Raw genomic sequence first — 5,258 nt, forward strand, 5'->3', positions numbered from 1 at the left:
TTTGGGGAGAATCTTCTGGTTTGAAAAGCAGAAAGAGTTTTACTGTGATGATGCTTCTTTAAAGCAGATTTTTTTCAAGTAGTTGAAAAATCTGAAATCTGTACCCCTTTGGTTTCTTTATGACAAGGTATTCTTGTAATTGCTTGGGTGTGTTTTGTGGGGTTATAGATGTAGGGTTCTCTGTCTCACTAGAGGATTGTTTGAGAAGCTGGGATCCTTCTTTCTGCTGTGAGTCTTTTCAACAGTCATGAGGGACAAATGCTTTCCAGACTGTGGGTCTGTTGGGGAGACGGTTGGTTGGTTGGTTTTTTGTTTGTTTGTTTTGGGAGCAGCGTGGCGGGGATCAGTAATATTTGAGGTCACACGTATCTCAACAATTGTGTGAGTTACACAGACTTCTCCCCACCCAGCCCATGTCCCATGTATCTTGGTTTGTAAGATCAAGACAAGGCACTAGGTGTCATGCTGCACCCGGCACACAGGGGTCCCAATCCTGTTTCTTCCCCCCCCCCCCCCCAGCCTACTGTAATGTAAACGCGAAATAATAATCCTTAACTTCTCAGCGTTGCCACCCTGACCATTGGAAAATCATGAGTCAGACTCCCCAAAATCACGAGATTGGCGTAAAAATCATGAGGATTCTTTTAAAAAAAAATGTAATGTGGGTTCTCTTTATTTCCCTTCCGGTTTCTGAACCAGGCAAGCTAGAAACTTACCTTTCTAGTGCAGCCAGGGCTCCAGAGAGCAGGAGCCCCGGACACCCAGGGCTGGCAGACAGCAGGGGGCTCCTCGTGGTTGTGTGTTCCAGACTTCCATTTCACCAACCAAGTATCAAATGTGAACTCCTCAGGCATCAGCCTTAACATGGAGTCACAGACAGCCCCCTTGGGCACCCTGAATCCATCTTGCCACCCAGGTGAGCCTGCCTTTGGGACAGATGGTCCCTTGCACCAAAAACCATAACAATATTCCGGTCCCTCGGACTGGTCACTCAGCCAGGTGAATTGCACCTCAGATCTCAAACCGAAGACAATGTTCGTGGCCAATCCTATAATAAACTAGCTAAATCTTTCCTAACTAGGAAAAGAAATAAGAAATTATTTACCAGGTTAAAGCAGGTAAACATACACACAAAGGAGTTACAGTCTGAGGTTTCAAAAAGTAGTAGAAGCTGCTGTAACACGCAAGCTCTGTAGATCCTTTAGGGTTAACCCTAGCCAAACAGCCGGGATCCCTTGCTTATGCTTATGCTTGTAAGGCATGCCATCCCCCTGAAGTCCAAGCAGCATAGGGACAACAGTTTCTTCTTGACAGGGATTTTTATTCCATTCCCCCCAGAGCTGATGGGGCAAGTGTTTGTGCAGGTCTCCGCCTCCTCGTGGGTGGGGGGGGGTGTGAGGCGGAGCAATCAACCAAGTCTTGTGTCCACGGATGATCCACAGTGGCTTGTCTGATGTCTCAGGGTCTTCTCTTGGTGGAAAGGAGATGACTCCTCTTCTGGTAAACTAGCATTTCACCCTTGGGAATGCTTCTCTCCTGCCTGGTGGCGGCCAGGGGGTTTACAGTTTTAGAGCCAAGGCTTATACATCACCTTATAACGTGGGATACAGATATTATAGGTGAGAAGAATGCATGCAGCAACTCACCAGCTTTTCATAAAGTCTAAACACGAAACACATTTTTATAAAAATAATGCCCGTTTTAACAACACTAACACACAGGTGAGCAAGACTAGTTTCCAGCCATGCATTTGTCACTTTTCAGTAAGGCCTAGGGGCCTTGGCATAAGCTGGCACCTGGTCTGCCAGTGTCAGAGAAGAGGATCTTCCCTCTTATCCCCAGGGGTCCCCCAGGGGTCTGTACTGGGACCAGTACCGTTCAACTTATTCATAAATGACCCGGGGAAAGGGGTAAACAGTGAGGTGGCAAAATTTGCAGACGATACAAAACTACTCAAAATAGTTAAGGCCAAAGCAGACTGCCAAGAGCTACAAAGAGCTCTCGCAAAACTGGGTGACTGGGCAACAAAATGGCAGAGGAAAGTCAGTGTTGATAAATGCAAAGTAACGCACACTGGAAAACATAATCCCAGCTATACCTATAAAACGATTGGGGGCGAGGGGGGAGGGAAGGGTCTAAATGAGCTGTTACCACTCAAGAAAGAGACCTAGGAGTCATTGTGGACAGTTCTCTGAAAACATCCACTGAATGTGCAGTGGAGTGTTGGGAATCATTAAGACAGGGATAGATAATAAGACAGAAAATACCTGCGTGCTGATGCGGTCGCCCCATCTCAAAAAAGGTAGATTGGAATTGGAAAGATTCAGAAAAGGGCAACAAAAATGATGAGGGGGTATGGAACAGCTTCTGTATAAGAAGAGATTCTTAAGATTGGGCCTTTTCAGCTTGGAAAAGAGCCGACTAAGAGGGGATACGATGGAGGTCTATAAAATCATGACTGGCGTGGAGAAAGTAAATAAGGAAGTGTTATGTACTCCTTCTCATAATACAAGACCTAGGGGGTCACAAAATTAAATTAACAGGCAGCCGGTTTAAAACAAACAAAAGAAAGTATTTCTTCACACAACACACAGTCAACCTGCGGAACTCTTTGCCAGAGGACGTTGCGAAGGCCAAGAGCATAACAGGTTTCAAAAAAGAACTTGATAAATTCATGGAGGATAGGTCCATCGATGGCGCTTAGCCAGTGGTATCCCTAGCTAACCCCTATTTGCCAGAAGCTGGGCATGGGCGACAGGGGATGGACGATTGCCTGTTCCGTTCATTCCCTCTGGGGCCCCTGGCATTGGCCGCTGTCAGAAGACAGGATACTGGGCTAGATGGACTTTTGGTCTGACCCAGTTTGGCCGTTCTTACGCGCTTATCCCATAACCACTTAAGTTTTCTTTTAGAGCCTTCGGTGAGGGACCCCGTCAAAGGCTTTCTGAAAATCCCAGTTCGCAATATCGACTGAATCATCCTTATCCACATGCTTGCTGAGATCCTCAAAGAATTCTAGAAGATTGGTGAGGTACGAGTTCCCTTTACAAAAGCTGTGTTCACCCTTTCCCAATACATCCTGTTTATCTGGGTGCCTGATCATTCTTTACTACCAATTTGCCTGTTACTGAAGTTAGGCTCAGCAGCCTGCAATTGCCAGGGTCGCCCCTGGAGCCCATTTTACAAATTGGCATTACATTAGCTACCTGCCAGTCGTCTGCAACAGAGGCTTGCTTCAGTGGTAGCTTGCGTACTACGGCTAGTAGTTGTGCAATTTCATCTCTGAGTTCCCTCAGAACTCGTGGTCGAATGCCATCTGGTCCTGGTGACTTATTCCTGTTTAATTTAACGATTTGTTCTAAAACCTCTTATACTGGGATGGGACTTCAGATTTGTCACCCAATAAGGACAGCTCCGATGTGGGACTCTCCCTCCCGTCCTCTGCAGTGAAGACAGCTGCAAAGAATTCATGAAGCTCCTCTGCAATGGCCTTGTCTTCCTAGAGTGCTCCTTTGTCAGCTAGCGGCCCCACCGCCTCTTTGGCAGGCTGCCTGCTTCTGATGTACTTTAAAACATTCTTATGGTTAGCTTTTGTGTCTTTAGCACGTTGCTTCTCAGATTCTTTCTTGGCCTGACTTGTTATACTTTGACACTTACCCGGCCAGAGTTCGTGCACCTTCCTATTATCCTCACTAGGATTTGATTTCCAAATTTTGAAGGATGACTTTTGGCCTCTAACGGCCTCCATTACTCTGCCGTTTATGGTGTCTGCCAGGCTGAGCTGGCAGCGCGGCCGGGGCCGGTCCAGTGCCAGGACGGGGAATCACTCCGTCCTCTCGGGAGTGGTGCGATTAGCCAGGTCAGGGTCTGCCCCCAGCCCTGGCCAGACTCCCTCAGGACCACTTGCCTGGAGATAGGATGACCATACGTCCCCGTTTGGCTGGAGCAGTTCCCTTTTTAAGCTCTGTTCCGGCCATCCTGCCTTTTTTTTTTTTTTTTTTTTTGACAAAAACGGGCATTTATCCCGTTTGCTCTTGCCAACTGATCAGCTGGCAAGAGCAAATAAACAAATGCCCAGTTTACCAAAAAAGTCCTAGCGGGGCGCGGAGGAACGTGCGTGTGTGTGTGGGGGAAGGGTGGCGACACGAGGTGTCAGGCAGCAGGGCTTGTCGGGGGCGGGGCCCTAGCCCTAGCCCAGGGTAGAATGGAGCTTGGGGGGGATAGGGGCCAGCCCCACCCCCTGGCAGCGGTGTGGGGAGGGTGTCAGCCCCAGCTCCTGGCAGTGGTGGGGGGAGCCGGGGCGAAGGAGGGGTCAGCCCCTGGCTGCGGTGTGGGGAGCTGTGGGGGAGGGGTCAGCCTGTGGGAAGGAGCAGAAAAGAGCGTTGGGGCTGCCGTATAGCACTTGCATAGGCTTTCTCTGCCCTGTTTTGCTGTAAGACTTAACAGTGAGAGATTGCTAGTCCCACGTCAGTGGGTGGGTTTGTGCAAATTAGGAGCGTACAGGGAAACCAGGAAGAGGAAGGCGGCTGCAAGACTTGTCTGTCTTTGAACAGAATTGTGTGTTAAGGGTTCTTGCTTTGAATTCTTCCACGGGAGTCATTTTGGGGAAGGGTTCCTCACTTAGCGTTACCTAGTTATGGTGTTTGTTGCGTGTCTGGGAGCTCGTCACGGTGAGGTAGAAAGCGGTGGGCGCAGAGGTGTGCGGTGCGTCGCAGACTCTCAGCATTGCTTCTCGGCTCCTTGGAGCTCAGATCAAGTGTAGTACCTGTTCTTATCAGTTTAATATCTGATATGTCCTTTATTTAAGGACTGTATATTAAATTGATTTTTGGAACAGGGGGCTGGAATAGGAGCTTGCTCTGTCCACCCCATGCATTGACCTGGTATTGCAGTGCCTCCAGGAACAGTGCATCTCCTTTTGGGGAGAATCTTCTGGTTTGAAAAGCAGAAAGAGTTTTACTGTGATAATGCTTCTTTAAAGCAGATTTTTTTCAAGTAGTTGAAAAATCTGTACCGCTTTGGTTTCTTTGTGACAAAGTTTTCTGGCAATTGCTTGGGTGTGTTTTGTGGGGCTATAGATGTAGGGTTCTCTGTCTCACTAGAGGATTGTTTGAGAAGCTGGGATCCTTCTTTCTGCTGTGAGTCTTTTCAACAGTCATGAAGGACAAATGCTTTCCAGACTGTGGGTCTGTTGGGGAGACGGTTGTTTGTTTGTTTGTTTGTTTGTTTTGGGAGGAACGGGGTGGGGTTCAGTAATA

At 48.1% G+C, this 5,258-nt stretch overlaps 1 non-coding gene across 1 annotated transcript; it reads left to right on the plus strand.

The window, feature by feature from the left end:
• The first annotated feature begins 4,724 nt into the window (after nt 1-4,724).
• On the plus strand, nt 4,725-4,917 carry LOC119565661. The gene has a single exon (XR_005224488.1). It is a non-coding gene; the product is annotated as a U2 spliceosomal RNA (small nuclear RNA).
• The last annotated feature ends 341 nt before the right edge of the window (nt 4,918-5,258 follow it).

Source organism: Chelonia mydas, chromosome 2 (assembly GCF_015237465.2).
Source record: "Chelonia mydas isolate rCheMyd1 chromosome 2, rCheMyd1.pri.v2, whole genome shotgun sequence".
In the NCBI taxonomy this organism is placed as follows: Eukaryota; Metazoa; Chordata; order Testudines; family Cheloniidae; genus Chelonia; species Chelonia mydas.